This window comes from Neofelis nebulosa, chromosome 10 (assembly GCF_028018385.1).
Source record: "Neofelis nebulosa isolate mNeoNeb1 chromosome 10, mNeoNeb1.pri, whole genome shotgun sequence".
NCBI lineage: Eukaryota > Metazoa > Chordata > Mammalia > Carnivora > Felidae > Neofelis > Neofelis nebulosa.
The window spans coordinates 72693640-72711839 of NC_080791.1; the positions used below are offsets into that span (position 1 = coordinate 72693640).

Genomic DNA, 18200 nt, shown 5'->3' on the forward strand with positions numbered 1-18200 from the left:
TCCTTAAAAAGAAAAATTTTACAAGACTTAATTATACAAGAGCTAAATAAAGCAGCAAGTTTTTCTATCCATGGCTCTAGAGAGGGTTTTCTTTCTTCTTTTCTTTTTCTATTTTTCTTTAGAGAATGAAATTATTTTATCAAAAACTTTCAATTTACATTATTAAAAATATGTGGCATTCATCATCATAAGTCTGTTTTTCTTTCCTTTATGATATAGACTCTACAATTTTTGAAGCCAAAATTAAGAAGTTATTAGAGTTAAGAGAAAGAGCATGGTCATTGAGTCAAACAATCTTCAATTTGTAAATTTATCATTTATTGTGTTACTCTTGGAAAAGTTGATTATACTACTCTGATCCTCAATTTGATCAATTATAAAAATGAGTATAAGAATAGTTTCTATATCATAGGGTAGTTATGAAGCTTAAATGAGAAAATTCTCATGACAAATAAATAGAAAGCATTTAACACAAAATTTGGCACAACTAATTCTTAAAACATGGTGTTATTAATAGATCATATGCCACTATTGAGATATAAAATTTATCTTCCTAATGAAATTAGTGTCCTTTGGAGGGTACTTAGTTCTTTAAAAACAATGGTATATCAAAGAATATGAAGATCAAATCTTTAAAAAAAAAAAAAGCTTGCTTATTTAATGCAACACTTTTCAAACTGTGGGTTGATGAATAAAATCAATTTTCTGAGTTCCAACTGTCATTTTCTTATTAAAAAGAAGAGAGAATGGAAGGGAAGAGAGAGGAAACAAAAGAAGAGGGGGCAAGGAGAAAGAAAGAGAAAATAGAACACATTGCACATATTAAGGGTAAGTATTGTTCATGAAAACTTTATTTCAGTTATATTATATTACATGGCCAAAATAAAAATTTATGGGGACCTGGGTGGCTCAGTCAGTTAAGCATATGACTTTGGCTCAGGTCATGATCTCACAGTTCTTGATTTCAAGCCTCACATCAGACTCCCTGCTGTCAGCACAGAGCCCTCTTTGGATCCTCTGTTCCCCTTTCTCTGTCTGCTCCTCCCCGGCTTGTGCTCGCTCTCTCTCTCTCTCTCTCTCTCTCTCTCTCTCAAAAATAAATGAACATTAAAAAAATAAAATTAAATAAAAATTTATTTCTTACTCTGAATCATTTAAAAGAAGTTCAAAAGCCTCTAAACTTAATGGGAACTAGAACAAATGAATCCATGAGTTTCATGTCACAGGGAAAGATCCAACCACCTTGCTCATTCAAAGTTTTCTCTAATTTGGAATGTAGCAACTGAAGTCATGTAGTGCCCTTTGGGATATCTTTTGATATCTTCTTTTTTGAAATTCTGTAAGACAGAAGCAACTACCTTTCAGAGTTTATCCAAGGGCAAGACGGAGACTAGATGGCTTCTAGCTCTAGGATCATGAAGAAAGCAGTGATTTAAAATGAAGAAAAGTTAACAGAATTAGAACGATTTAACAAGTCATTCTTTTCACATTCAATAAGTTCAGGCACTTACAAATAAAATAACTCTCCTTCGAAAAATCTGATGGATTTGTGGGATAAAAGGACTGGAAAGTGTCACCCGCTTTCAGTGTGCTTTACTCAAAGAAACTGTTATATACATAACTCTCCTTTTGCAAGTTATGTAAGAGTATGTATGGGGTTTGGGGTGGCAGGCAGGACAGTGGTGTACAACAGGGAGGTGCATATAAGTGGTTGTGTTCACTTCAATCTTATTTCAGACCAAACCAGTATGGTGGTCAGCTGTCAACCAAAGAGAACAGGAGTAGGAACAGAGCCAATCAAGCTGTGTTAAGTAACCCAGTCATTCCACACAAATCTGTACAGCTCTTGTTCCCTGGCAGTACAGCTGGCAACAGCACTAGCAGTAATTTGAGGGGTTTTCTATAGGGTGCTTATGAGTTTGATTTCACTGTTGGCTTCTTGCCACTGCAACCTATACCCTGGGTATTTCTGTTTGTGAGTTACCCAACTATGTGCTTAGATGATAAAAGATCAGATTTTTCACTTGGTAGGCATGAAGTCAGCTGAGTTTTCACTTTGCCAAATGTTTTTTTTTCTTTTACCCAAACTCCCCAGGTAAAGAAAAATACATGGTTTGTATTGCCAAGCAATTTTCCCCTACACTTTGAGCCACGTGTAGGGGAAACCAAATTCTATTTTACCTATAACTCATCAAAATGTTATCTCTAAACTGACAACGTAAATCTTTAGAGTCATTTAAATATCAGTTCTCCCATTTTTCTCCCTACTACTCTCCTTTTTTCATACTTTCTCCTCTAGCAATCAAAAAATATATATATATCATTTGCCAGATTCATATGACTTTCTTCTGACACATGAAGAATATAAGGTAGTTAAACAGGAAAGATCTGGTCTTCATTTGGGCGAATTGTCATGTATTTAGAAACATTTGACTTTGAACCAAACTCAACTGCTATCTATATGCTTATATCACCTCACCTTACAGAAGATCTAATCAATAATATGTTCCCAAACTATTCTCCTACTAGAAACTGGAGTACTCTCACTAGTGCTACCACTTAAAAACTGGAAGCCAAAATTGTGAGGGTGGAAATAAGTAAGTACAAGATACACAGTGAAAATACTTCAAATAGACTGTGAGACATGCATGGTGAATGAGCACAAGTATTGATCTTCTCCATCCTTTGACTCATCAATGTAAAATTAGAAAATGTTCCTTCTTCACTTTCTAAATATATAAACCTCCAAAGGGATGTCCTTCATTTGTAAACAGACACACATCTCTATACCAGTGCCACCAAGGTTACCAATTCCCTCCTACTTCAGCCAGGATACCCAGTTACTTTCTTTCAATAGCTAGAAACATCAGGAAGTCAGCCTCACTCCCCAAACTCCATTTCAAAGGGTGTTTTATTTTCACTGCTATGTACTGGTAGAGTGAAAGTAGGAAAAGTCAAATCCTACTACCAGAAATTCATCAAAATAATGTTAGAAAGGTATGATTTCAAAATGGTATTTCATAGCAATACCATTTAACAGACACTAGTTAGCTACTATAGTACTGTCAATACTATAATTCAGTCATAATGGGGTAAATGGGTATCAGTAGGTTGCCCAGTGAACCAAATCATCACCTATGACATGGTTTCTGTAAGAATATCCACTCCAAATTCCAAACAATAAAGGTTCAGAACTTTACCTATTAGTAAGTTGGAGACTGCCTACAAATACTTCCCTATGAATATTTCACAGATGTCTTTTTATGATATAGATAAATACTAAAAATCAGGCAACTAAGTATCAGCCGTTTTTAAGTAGTTCGTATGCTTTACAAAAGGGGAAGCAAATTAAAAAAAAAAAAAAAGAGGGGTGTCTGGGTGGCTCAGTTGGTTGAGCATTCAACTTCAGCTCAGGTCATGATTTTGCGGTTGATGGGTTTGAGCTCCACATCGGGCTCTGTGCTGACAGCTCGGAGCCTGAAGCCTGCTTCAGATTCTGTGTCTCCCTCTCTCTCTTTCTGCCCCTCACCCACTCACACTCTATCTCTCTCTCTCTCTCAAAGATGAATAAATATTTAAAAAATTTTTAAAAACAAGAATTCAATGTGAAAATTATAAATTACTTCCTCATTTACTATTAGTGAAGCCTGGGATTTTCAAACATAGTACTTGGAAGTATGTATGAACAAATGATTATTAGTAGCTATAACACATTAATACGATGCCAATAAGAATGATGACTATGCCAATACTATGTATTATGGGTCATAGAGAAAATATAGTTTCTAAAATTACCATATTATTATATTCTCCTGCATATTCAGATGTTTCCTAAAAAATATATACAAAGTTTCTAAGTTGAGGGCACTAGGAAAGTTAACATAACTATAAGTCAACCCATTCTCATGCAAATTCTAGAGAAATAACTAAATATACAACCATCTGTTTTAGAAATAACTAAATAAGCAACCTAATACCTTGTTTTCTTATGTGAGCAAGGCTACATGGATCCATAAAAATGTCATCTGGGTAGAGCTTTGAACATGTAGTATAAGAACTACTCATAAAGCCACCAAATGTATTATATATTACATGTATATAACGTATGTATTACACTGATATGATACCTAAATGATCCTCTAATAGAAGACAATTTCAAATAATGTTAAAAAAAAAAAACTAGCTTGCTATAGAAAGGCAAACAATGTTCACAAAGCGTGGATTCAAAGGAAAAAAATGGATGGGCATAATTCAAAGTGTTTGTAGGAAATAATACACGGAGTTTTCAGTAAAATTACAAAATAATTCACTTACTCTTTGTTGGCAAGTTGGGGTCAGGGAGAGAAAGATACTAGGCCTTATCCTGAAGTAACACAAAGCATACCTGAATATATCACCTTTCTCCCATTTTTAACATGAGACTTGTAGTACGAGGTCAGAAATGTTGCCTGTAACCAACTACACGGTGGCTTTCTCATTCATCTGTTGAGCATGAAGTCCCACAGCAGCTAGAGACTCTGATGTCCATGCAGGACTTCCAAACTTCCCCCCAGAGCATATGTGCTAGTGCACACCACACTGCACACACTCCTTACTCATTCTTTCGCACCCCTCTCCAACCATCAGTAATCCCTTCTATTGCCAGCAGACTGTCCTTCAGCCACAGAAGTTAGCATTAAAATCAGAGCCCTGCTAACTATCTCTGTCAGTGCAGCTGGGGATAGAAGGCCTGCTCATCCCACTGCACCCACTGGAGTAGTTCATTATTCTGGGTGTTATGCATTCTAGCCAACTATGAAGTCTCCACTGAAGAAGCATGGTTAAAAGTGGTATGTCCCTGTCTATAACTGGGAAAAAGTGTCAGTGTGTATGCATTTGGGGTAAAGTTGTATATAAGCACATATTCAAAAACCTGAGAGTATAAAAGCTTCATGGAACTGAATTTATCATTTTCCTTTTGAAGCACATCATATAGACAAATAGCTACAGTTAATATATAGCACTTTATAAAATAATCATTGTCTTTCTGTGAAAGGACCTGACAGGAAATGTAGCAGGCCTCTCGTACATCAGTTGTGGCCAGAAAAAGGGAACACTGTCCTTTCTTTACATCCAAAACACCAAGCTAGAAAATAAATCCATTTGAAAAATTATCTCGAGTTTTTGCCAGGGGAAAGGGATTTAGGGAAGTTTGAGGTTTCTTGTTAAGAAAAACTGACAGTAAGCCTTCATATTATTTTTTTTTTTTTTTTAACGTTTATTTATTTTTGAGACAGAGAGAGACAGAGTATGAACAGGGGAGGGTCAGAGCGAGGGAGACACAGAATCTGAAACAGGCTCCAGGCTCTGAGCTGTCAGCACAGAGCCCGACGCAGGGCTCGAACTCACGGACCGCGAGATCATGACCTGAGCCGAAGTCGGCCGCTTAACCGACTGAGCCACCCAGGCGCCCCTAAGCCTTCATATTAGACTGTATGTGTCTATCCATTAAGATTATTCAAAAATTTTAAAAAGTGTTCTTGTCAAGAAAGATAAGTTCAAATGAAATGTTGTTTTTCAAAAATTCTTCTAAAAAAGGCCTTGGGGTTTGAGGTTTTCACCAGTGGTTCTAAGAAAACAATTTATACTGCTTTAAGTGAAGTAAGGGTAAATGGCATTTCACTGTGAAGTGCTGCTATGGCCTATATTACTTGAACCATACAAACGAGTTTTCCTGGGATTTTGTTTTCCCTTAGAAAGGAAAACAGAAAGAAAAAACTTTTACATAGTCATGAGGCATAGGGCAAGAAATGGACATATAAATAACTGTTAGCTCAGTGTAAAGGATCCCTAAAGAAAGGGAAGAAGCCCAGGAGATGTGCACATCAAATAAAAATGGAGAATATGGCTATATTTCAGCCCAAAACAATATTCCCTTTTCAGGAATCATCCCCTCTGGCTTACCACTGACAATCCATAGACAGTGTATGAGTGAGATGAGTTCATGAGTAAGATGAACAGGGATGCTCCACGGCAGGTAAATAAATTTGTTTCCACTGAGATAATTATTCTTACCGTATGTCACTACTCTCATAGCAGAAGCAGGACAGGTGATGACATCCTATAAAATGCAATTTTTATTCCTATACTCCTGACATCGAGATATATAACCCACTCGGCTCTCATGAATTTTTTTTTGCTCTCAAGCTATGAGTGGGTTTTTGTTATTACAGTTGTTCTTGGTTTTTGCCCTTTTTTAAAATGCTATCATCAACTGTGAAATACTGTTAAGAAACTGAGGGAAAAAATGGAATGGACTTTCATTATTTTAGGCTATCTAGTCCTAAACAAGGACTACACATTATTATTTGAGATAGCTGAATGTAGCTATTTTACTTGGATTTTGTAAGGTTAACATCTGCATGATATAACCTCTATCCTCAAATGAATGCCATTTCCCAAACCTCAAGTCCTTTCAGACCTAACCTACGCAAGAAACAAGGAATCATAAGCCTTTGTACCAACAAATAATTTTTCCAACTGTAATTCATTAGTACCTTATTCCAAAAGCGTATGAATACTTACAAGATGGTTAATCCTCATTAAAAACTAAGATTACATGACATAATTACATGTAAATAAGAAAAATGAATTAAACTCTTACCCTTTCCTATGGCGGGCACTAGTTGTGAATCATATATACAATTAGAGTTATATTGCTAAGCTAAAAATATTGGTAAAGATCTAAAAATGACAAACAGTGCCTTTTAAATTAATGTCTTATTAGTTGAGTGAAGTACACTGACAAAGAATAATTTATGCTTATTCAAACTGCACTCGACATCTTCAGGTGTTTCCAAATGAGCTCACAGAAGAGTGATTAAATGCATCTGATAACAAGCCACACATTGCTGAAATTACTTACCGCCTCATTTTATGATTAATTAAACATGTAGATTAAAGTTGCAAAAGAATTTAGATTAATGAGCAAGTTAAGTCTTGCTGATATAAGTGAATTGGGAATTGGATGCTCTGTGGAACTTTATAAACATGCATTTTATAATGAATAAGACAAGGCTACATGCAGAATCGTGGCCACCAGGGCCTTTTGACGATGCAGTCTTTTTTAACATGGTTTGACAGCTTTCAAATAACATTCTTCTATAGGCTTTAAACTTTGTGCTTTGCTGTAAAACACAAGACTACATAACTCATGTACCAGGAGTACGATTATTTTTGAGCTCTCCAAGGTAATGACCCCCTGTAGCAGCAGCTGTTCAGAAAAAATTACAAGCTCAATTGTTATTTTAATCAGAGATAGTTTCATAGTTAAAAGCAGTTATGCAACTTGTAAAATTATACGACACCTCATCAGTACCTTGTCTTCAACACTCTTTCCTCCAAAAGTAAAACCATCCCAAATAAGTCACAGCTTCCAGCGGACTTATTAGCAAACAGGATTCTCAATCATTCATAAAATATTCAAAGCCATTTATTAGCGAAGTTTCTGTGCTAGGAAAGGTAATGTTTAAATTTATGACGACTCTTATCAGCTCCAAGAGTGTGTCAAAATATCTGCTGGGGTTTGCTGAGTCTCCAATTTTTCTCTTTTAAGATCAGTTTTACCTAATCCAAGTAGCTTAGACTGTGTCAAAAGCCAAGTTGGACTTTATGATTTTCCAAGGCAAGAGAAATTCAGGTTGTTCACAGAGATGTAGTACATTCTCCTTTGCAAGGGATACAGAAGTGGAGAGAAATTGAGCTTAAGTTACTAAACTAGCTTATGGTTGAAAATCTATTCCGTTTTTATTATGAAGCTTGTAGCACAATACCATTTATTATTACCATAGCATAATAAAGACACTCCTACAAATTCTTTGAATGGATCCATTCTGCTATCTAAAATATACCTCTAATTTTTTTCTACTTATTTTCAGATCTTATGCATGATTCATTTTTTGGCAAGAGTGAGCTTTTTATAGTGTTAAATTTTTTTCTTTTTAATTCAGATTATTTTTAGACTCTAAAGACTTATGAAGAAAACTATGGAAATTTTTATATAAGGATCAAAGGAGTTGTTCCATGACACAGGTGGCAAATTAACATCATTAACCCTACATATTTATCATGTGGACATAATTTCCCATTTGAAGATTTATGTTAGTGAAAATACAATATTGATACATAAGTCTCTGATTACACTGAAATTTATTAAAAGTTAAAATCAGCTTTTTAAGCAGTCAAAACAAAATCGTCTCCATTTCCTTTAGTTTGATTAAATCACTATCTTTCACCGAGTAATGTAAACAACATCTTATCACCACAAAAGGTTATTTCAAATTTATAAGATTTCATCCTTGTAATTCAACTTGAATATAATAATAATGATTCTTAGGTAAAAATATGGGCACAAATATTTCAAGGACCAAATAATATACGTTTTCTTTATGTGGAAATTTAAATTTCTCATTTATATCATTTAAAAGAGGAAATATAGGGGCACCTGGGTGGCTCAGTCGGTTGAGCATCGGACTTCGGCTCAGGTCATGATCTCACTGCTCGTGAGTTCGAGCCCCGCATCAGGCTCTGTGCTGACAGCTCAGAGCCTGGAGTCTGCTTCTGATTCTGTGTCTCCCTCTCTATGCCCCTCCCCTGCTCATGCTCTCTCTCTCTCTCTCTCTCTTTGTCTCTCAAATATAAAATAAAACATTAAAAAATATTTTTAAAAAAGAGGAAATATAACAACAAAGTGGTTATATCAGCCCCAAAGAGCCTAAGTTAGAGATCTAAAACTAATTCCTTTGCACTCATAAGACGTATTTGGTATGTGGCAGAAGGACATGGATTCTTCAGGCAGTTCAACAAGCCACCAAATTTTAAGGAGCAGGATTTTTCCACTCTAGCCATTGCCATATTATTTCTAGGCCACACAAATTATGAGGTGTATCCTGGAGTTATTAATAATTTAATAGAAATTGTGTCATTCCTATGGTATTTTAATACAAAAAGATACATTTTTCTCCATGAAAGTAATTTTTGTGAAATAACTTTAAGTCCTAAATACTGAATACATTTAGCTACTTCATGTACTTAGTATTATTAGCATGTTTTAATTTTTCTGATAAATGCTTTATCTAGTTTGCCTGCATAGAGTATATAAATTTACTGGTTATTTAAAGTTAGGAGTGCGGCGCCTGGGTGGATCAAGTTGGTTTTGGCTCAGGTCATGATCTCACGGTTCATGGGATAGAGCCCCTTATCAGGCTCTGCACTAATGGTGCAGTGCCTGCTTGGGATTCCCCCTCTCCCTCTCTCTTTCTGCCCCTCCCCTGCTCATGTTCTCTCTCTCAAAATAAATAAACATTAAAATAAATAAATAAATAAATAAATAAATAAATAAATAAATAAAGTTAGGAGTTAAATGTTTATTTGAAATACCAAAACAGGTACTTCACCTTGAAATTTTGAATAAATGGGCAATTTAAAATATCCCAAATCAGCAATAATGTAACATAAAAATTCCTAACATTATTTTCATTAGATCAAAATGGCAATTTATTATAACACATTTTTTATTCCACAACACATAGTCATGTATAGGCTATGAACCTTGTGTTTCTAAGGGGAGATTAATATTTTCTCTAACATATGTACAGGTTGGAAAAAAACAAAAAATACTCATCAGAAACTAAAATGAGATGACTAAACTCATTTTTGAATCTGATCAGGCCAGGCTTTGTCAAGGTGAACTATAAATGCATTAATACCCACAACACTGCCAAATACTGAATTATTAATGTTGTCAACTCCTCAGTTTCAGTTCATGCCTTATAGAGGAGTTTTGTGGGATTCATCAAAACTTAGCCTCTCAACAGGTTTACAAGCATTCTAGAGGCAACATGTGTTAAACTAAAAATAAGTTAACTAAACCAAGCAAACTATCATCAAGGCCAGTGGAAGGTTTATAAATGCAAAGAACAATCTATAATGGATGGAGAAGATGAAGCCAGGTGCCACCCCACACTAGATCCCCATTAACTCACCACCCAGCAGTTGACAAGAGGTGGTTCTTCATTTGGCAGGATCAGGAGCATTAAGTACTACACATACAAGTTGTCTATGTTAAAGTATTCAAGAGCCAAAAACAGTGCTAAAAACTAGCTTCCAAACTATTACAGTTTATCATTTTTTATTCTATTAACTGTACAAATTCTTTAGAATTTAGAGTTAGTTAACTGGAAGAGTCCTGAATTTTTCCTTCAGTGAAGAAATTAAAAGATTTCTCTGTTTTCTAGATTGATTATGCTAAATTACTTTTAAATCCCCATGTATCCAAAATATTTTGTAAGTACACACTAACAGTGGTCTTTTATAAGGTGATTGGAGATTTAAAGTATGATTATTTTTTAAAGTCACAGGTTTCTAAATTTTACTCTGTGACTTATATCACTTCCACAATGGAAAATTGAAATCAAAACTGATTGTATTCATAAAATAAAACACTTACACCTGAAACTTATACAATGCTATACATCAATTATACCTCAACCAAACGCTTTGGGACGCAGCAAAGGCAGTCCTGAGAGGAAAATACATTGCAATCCAGGCCTATCTCAAGAAACAAGAAATATACCTCAAAAATAAATAAATAAATACATACATACATACATACATACATACATACATACATACATAAATAAATAAATAAATGCAAATGGGTTTAAGATTTGGGAAATTTTAGGGTTTCTGATACTCATTTTTCCAATCCTTTATTCAATACACGTGTCCCTTATAAATAGAAGCATTTTTGAAAAATATTGAATTGTGGTAGTAAAGTGGTTTAATTTGTATGTAAAGTTTAGCCAATAATCCCAATAATTTTAAATACAAGTTAAAAGTACAAGATGTAAAGAAACTGAGTGTTCAAGTTACCTAAGCCTTGATATTGGACCACAAAAATGCAATGCAATCTTCATTTGCCATGGAAATAGGAAATAAATGGGAACATTAGTTATACTCATAAATTATATATATTATACCTGGGCTCTTATACAAAGTGATGAGGGGTCACAAAGTCCTTCTTGAAGCATTTTTCTTTCCTCATCAGAAGATATAGAATGTCTAAAAAGAAGAAACTAATTGTTATTGGACCCACTATCTGCCAGATATAAAATAAATGTTCTCTATGCATCATATAATCTTCCCAACAACCACACCCATTTTATAGATGAGGGGATTGCATTTCAAACAGGCGAAGGTATTTGTCCAGAGTCACACCAAGTGGTGATGAGAGTAAAGCCCTGTGAACCCAACTCCAAGGTCCATTTATTCTTTCAACTATATTACACTTATTTATGGCTTATACTATTTGTGTTTATGCTATTCTCCACTATCTAGAATCCCTATCTGCTTCTTCTCAGTTAACCCATTCCTACCATTTCCCTCCAAGTTTTACCTACTCCCAAAACTGTGTTGTGTTATCATCAGTTTGTTGAAAAGCCTCAGTTCAAGTTACACTGGTTCGCACAATATATATTTATGTTACCAATGTTATCATCTGAATTACAGCAATGTAATCATAAAATGGTTTCACTGACACTACATATGTCTCTCCCATTCTCCATTCTATACTCCTCTACCTCTATCACATTCATAGGAAATTTACTACTACTACTACTACCAGAAGTGGCAGTAGTAGTAGCCTTGGCATTATCATTATATACTACCAACTTCAACAAATCACCTTTTGCTCTAATGCTGCTCTCTGGATCTCCAAAATCTTACCCTTCTCTGCTTTCATTCTGCTCAAATGTTCTCATACTTCTAAACCACCTCCCTTTCCTTCCCAATCAAAAATTCTACTCTTGAATATTTCACAAAAGGTATAAGACATTCCTGATTATTCATTTAGGCAACAAATATCTAAGCATTTACTATCCACTAGAAACTAAGGATATATAAACAAGATAGATATTTTTTGTCTAAGAACTTACAATCTACCACAAGAAAATACAAGTAAACCAAAATATATAACATCGAGTTGTGTCATAATAAATGTAAAAAAAGTGATGTGGGTATAAAAAAATTAAAAGTAGAAGTGCCTGGGTGGCTCAGTCGGTTAAGTATCCGACTTTGGCTTAGGTCATGATCTCCTAGTTTGTGGGTTCTAGCCCTGCATCAAGCTCTGTGCTGACAGCTTGGAGCCTGGAGCCTGCTTCAGTTCAGATTCCTTCTCTCTCTGTCCCTCCCCTGCTCATGCTCGCTCTCTCTCTCTCAAAAATAAACATTGGGGCACCTGGGTGGCTCAGTCAGTTAAGCATCCAACTTTAGCTCAGGTCATGATCTCAAGTTTGTGAGTTGGAGCCCGTGATGGGCTCTGTATTAACAGCTCAGAGCCTAGAGGCTGCTTAGTATTCTGTGTCTCCCTCTCTCTCTCTGCCTCTCTCCTGCTCTGGCTTGCTCTCTCTCTCTCTCTCTCTCAAAAATAAATTTAAAGGAATTCAGAAATAAATAAATAAACAAACAAACAAAAAATAGACATTAAAAAATTAAAAATACAAGTAATAAATCATCTGGGTGGTACTAGTCTGTAAAGATGTCATATAGAAGGTGGCATATATAATAAAGCTTCTTTGGTTAACAGGATGAAGGCAGAGAAATAGCAATAGTACCCATCTATTATTTAATATTTTCTCTATGTGAAGCACTCTTAATATACTTCAGCTCAATATATATTATGTAATTCTTTTACATATATATGGAGAATTCTGCTTCTGACCAAGATGGACTAATAGAGACTTCTTTAACCTTGTGACTTAAACAACTAGGGGGAGAAAATAGACAAAAATATTAGAAAACAACAGTTTTCAGACACTGGGCATCAAGCAATGAAGAACAGTGATTCCTGACGGGAATAAAAATGAGGCCATCCCTACAGTTGTCCCAGCTTATTGCATGGAGAAAGAAATTACCCACCACAGTGCACAAAGGCAGAGTTTAATGGTCTCAGTGAGTTAAGAAGATGCAGCTGGGAGTCTAGGAAGGACAGGTGACTATAGTTCATAGAGCAGAGTAGCAAAGGAGAGAGACCTACACATAGACTTACAGAAATTTGCAGATTCTCACAAGAATTTAGCCAATACTGATCAGTTCATGTATGTGAGGAAGCTAACCAAGGTTGGGGAAGATACATCTAGAAACAGCAGACAGAACAATCCCCAGTGCTCACATAAGGCCAGAAATGGTTCATTTTTCCATCATCAAAAGTATAAAACTTCGTAACACAAGGGAAATTTGTCAAAGTACTCAAAACAGTAATACCTCAGTAGGGAAGAAAATTAATCCTAAAGGCTGTACTAGTTCCAACTGAGAGCGCTTAAAAGCAAGCACTGAAAAGATCAAACTATTTCCAAGTATCTTAACTGTATACCAGAAAATAAGTCCAAAAATATTTGTAGGAAATCAGAAATATTCAGAACTCACCAAGGTAAAATTCTGCCATTCAATAAAAAATTACTAGGCATATACAGAAGAAGGAAAATACAACCCATAATGAGGAGAAAAATTGATCATTTGATCATTTGAAACTGAGCCAGTTGGCAAAGATGATAAAATGAGTACACAAGGATATTGCAGCAGTTATTATATTTATATTCTATTTATTCATAGAACTAAAGGACTAAACTTATTAAGTAGAGATTCTGAATATACAACAAAGACTCAAATTGAACTTCCAGAGATAAAAAATACAATGTCTGAGATGAAAAATACACCAGGTGGAATTAAAAAACAAATTAGGCACCGCATGACAAAGACAAGTGGACTTGAAGACTTAACAAAAAAACAAACCAAAATGAAATAGAGAGTGAAAAAAAAATGAAAAAATGTGAACAGAATCCATGAACTGCAGGACATCTTCAACCTGCTTAATATATATGTAATTGAGGGAATCTACCCCCAAAAACCAAGAGCACACTTTACACACTGTATATTAGTCAATTTGACAATAAATTATATTTAAAATAAATGTGTGTGTGTGTGTGTGTAATTGAATTCTACAAAGTATGAGAGTGAACACAAAAATTCTGAAGAAATAACAGCTGAATATTTTCCAGATGTGACAAAAACTATAAATCCACAGGTATAAGAATTTTAAAAACTCTGAGCTCAAGAAACATTAACAAAACTACACTAAGGCATATGGTAATCTAATTTCTTACAACCAGTAATAAAAAGAAAATCTTAAAATTAGCCAAGAAAAATGACACATCACATATAGAGGAACATATATAACAATTACATATGACTTCTTTTTGAAAACAATGCAAGCCAAAAGACAATGGATCAACATCTTTAAGTTACTGAACAACAAAAAACGATAGTTTAAAAATTCTATACCTAGCAAAATAAACATTTTTCAGAAATACAAAAGCGGAAGGAAATCTCACCAGCTTACAAATAGAAATATCCTACAAGACACATTTTAAAAGTCCTTCAGGCAGAAGGTAATGTTACCAAATGGAAATCTGAATCTACACAAAGGAATCAAGTGTACTGAAAATGGTAAATATGTGAGTAAATATAAAATACTTTCTTATTTTTAGAATATCTTTAAAATATTATTGACTATTCAAGGCAAAAATAATTATTTTTAGGTTTATGACATATGCAGAAGTAATGTGTATGATAATAGCACAAAGACTAAGAGGGAGAAAGTAAGTATACTATTGTAAGATTCTTATACCGTATGTGAAGTGTGATACTATTACTTGAAATAAGACTGTGATACGTTATATGGAGTTGTTATAAATTCTAAAGCAATCAGTAAAATGTAATTAAAACAAAAAATCAAGAGTAATAAGCCAATAAAGAATTTTAAATAAAAATCATCAAAATTTCTCAAAATTAAATCAGGAAAAGGGAACAATGAAAAGATGGTTCAAATAGAAAACAAAGAGCAGATGTATGCATTTAAACTCAACCACATAAAAAATTACATTAGTGTAAGTGGTCTAAGCATCCAAAATAAACATGAGGAATTGTCATACTGGATAGAAAGCAAGACTCAACTGCATGCAGTCTACAAGAAATTCACTTAAAAATGAAGACAATATACTTTAAAAGCGAAAATATGGGAAAATATATTACCCATAGTACCACTGATAAAAAGAAAGCTGCAGTAGCTATCAGACAAAGTAGATTTCAGAGCAAAGAATATTACTAGAGATAAAGGGATTCTTGTAAAATGATTAGGGGTCAGTTCGTTAGGAGGATATAATGACCCTAAACATTTACACACCTAATAGAGCTTCTAAATACAAGAAAGAAAAACTATGAAATTTCAAGAAGAATTATAATCAGAGTTTTCAAAATCTCTCTCTCAATTAATGATAGAACAAGTAGACAAAAAAAATCAGTAAGGATATAGAAGACCTGAACAACACTATCAACCAACTTTACCTAGTTTACACTTACAGAACTTGCCAGCCAACAGAACAGTTAGGAATTCAACAACAGAAAGATATCCAGAAAATTCTTAAATATTAGGAAATAAAATAATACTTCTAAATGGTGTACAGAGCAAGGTGAACAAATCAAAAGGGAAATTAGAAAGTATTTTGGACTGAATAAAAATGAAAACACCAAATATCAAAATTTATGGGATGCAGCTAAACCAGTACTTAGAAGTAAATTTATAGCACTAATACCAATATTGAAAAACATTCCAAATTATCTTAGCTTTCACCTTAAGGAACTAGAAAAAGAAGAGCAAATTAAACCCAAAGTACACAGTAAAATAGATTAAATTAAATTCTAAATAGTTCTATATCTATTAAAGAAATTGAATTTTCAGTTAAAAATATTCCCAGAAAGAAAACTCCAAGCACAGGTGGCTTCATTAGTGAAATCGTTTAAGCACTCAAAAAGAAATAACACCTATTGTTTTGTACACAAACTCTTCCAGAGAACTAAAGAAGGAATATTTCCCAACTCATTCCATGAAGCTACAGTACTTAGGTAATCAAGTTGGTGGCATAAAAAAAATAGATAAATAGATCGATGGAAGAAAATAGACACTCCAGAAATAAACCTATAGGTATATGATCAATTGATTTTCAACAAAAGTGCCAAGGTAATTTAAAGGGAAAAGAATAATCTTTTCAGCCAATAGCACTGAAACATTTGAAGAGCCATGAGCAAAAATATAAACCTCAAACCATACCTCACCCCGTTATAAAAATTAACTCAAAATGAATCACAGACCTCAAGAGCTTAAACTATAAAACTTCTAAAATAACGCAAAGGGGAAAATCTTAGTGACCTTGGGTTTTGCAAAAATTTGTTAAGTGCAACACAAAAAGCATGAAATATAAAGTAAAATAATAAATTGGGCTTCATCTTCATCAAGATTTAAAACTTTAGCTCTTCAGGATACTTAAAGTTAAAGAGCAAGCTACAGACTAGTAGAAAATATGCGCAAAACATACATCTGACAAATAATTTGTAATTTAGAATATATAGGAGCCCCTGGGTGGCTCAGTCGGTTGGGCATCTGACTTTGGCTCAAGTCATGATCTCTCAGTTGACAAGTTCGAGCCCCGCGTCAGGCTCTGTGCTAGACGCTCAGAGCCGGGAGCCTGCTTTGGATTCTGTGTCTCCCTCTCTCTCTGCCCCTCCCCTGCTCATTCTCTGTCTCTCTCTGTCTCAAAAAATAAATATAAACATAAAAAAAATTAGAATATATAGAAACGATTAAACCTCAATAAAAAAGAAGACAACCCCAATTTTAAAAAAACAGCAAAAGATTTAAACGGTACTTCAACAAGATAGACAGATGGTAAATAAGCACATGAAAAGATGTTCAACATCATCAGTCACTAGGGAACTACAAATGAAAATCACAGTGAGATATCACTGTAAGCCATCTGAATGGCTAAAATTCAAGACTGAACATACAAAGAGTTCTAAGGATGTAGGGCAACTGTAACTCTCATACATTGCTATTAGAAATGTAAAATGGTACAACCACTTCTTTGAAAACAATTAGCAGTTCTTTTAAAGGTAAACGTACTCTATGTAACCTCACTATTTTACTCCTAGGTATTTACCCAAGAGAAAGAAAGCTTATATCTACCCAAAGACAATGTCCAGAGTAGGTTCATTTGTAATAAGCAAAAACTAGAAAGAACCTGAACGGATAATCAAATTGTGGTATATCCATACAATGAAACACTACTCAGCAATTTAAAAAATAAGTTATTGACATGCACTTGAATGAATCTCAAAATAATTATGCTAAATGAAATAAACTAGACAAAAAAATAAATAATGCATAATTCCACTTACATAAAAATTTTTTAAAGCAAACTAATCTATAGTGACAGCAGATCCGTGATTGCCTTGATGTAAACTCAGGGAAAGTTAGAGGGACAGGAATGAGGAACTCGGAAGAGACATTAAGAAACTGTGAGGAGTGATGGATATGCAAATTATCTTGGTAGGGGAAATGGCTTCACTGGTGTATACCTACATCAAAACATCAAATTGTGCACTTTAAATATATGTAGTTTATTGTATGCCAATTATACATTGATAAAGCTGTAAAAAAAATGCAGTAGGTAAGAGTCTCACTTTCCCGGTAAGGAAGCTAAGGCTCCAAGAGGTTATTTGATTTGCATAAGATCACAGCTAGTACACAGCAGTACCCACGGGTGGCAGGGATTCCACACCATATATTTCAAAACTAATATGAAGTATTTAATATAAATGTGATTCATGAAAGGCACTCAAAAGTTGTGTGGGGGTTTTAAAGTATTAGAGGCATATAAAAGGCAGAAGATGTGAAAAAGTAATAGATGTTAACTTTTTCAAAGGATACTTAATTTTTTTCTCACTTAGAATTTTTATTCTGTACTTACTGACAGGATACTTAAATTTCTAAAGATTGTTTAACCTAAAATATCTTAACTGATAAAACATATAACAGAGCTTCTGTAATGCACTCAAAAGCATTTTATTAGAACCTATTATGCACTCCATAATATGTGCTATTTGCTAGGCCCAAATGAGCCAGATCTTTAAGTCATACACAGGTAATGAAAGAGCACCCTTCAATAAAGCGACAGTAAGGGGTTCAGTGTGTCAGGAGGCTGCATACATAGTTGAGTGAAGACGGAGATGTCCAGAAACTCTAGGTCTCTAAGAAGGGACAATGGCCATGT

General features: G+C 34.3%; 1 protein-coding gene across 9 annotated transcripts in view; it reads right to left on the reverse strand.

Moving 5' to 3' along the window:
• SOX6 (SRY-box transcription factor 6) overlaps positions 1 to 18200 on the reverse strand; it is a 693774-nt gene that overhangs the window by 469755 nt on the left and 205819 nt on the right. For 4 of the 9 annotated variants that reach the window (XM_058688339.1, XM_058688344.1, XM_058688343.1 and 1 more), the window contains one exon: positions 11019 to 11100. The exons of the other annotated variants lie outside the window; for them this stretch is intronic. The gene's annotated coding sequence lies outside the window, so the exon portion shown is untranslated. The remainder of the gene's footprint in view (positions 1 to 11018; positions 11101 to 18200) is intronic. 9 annotated transcript variants of the gene reach the window in all.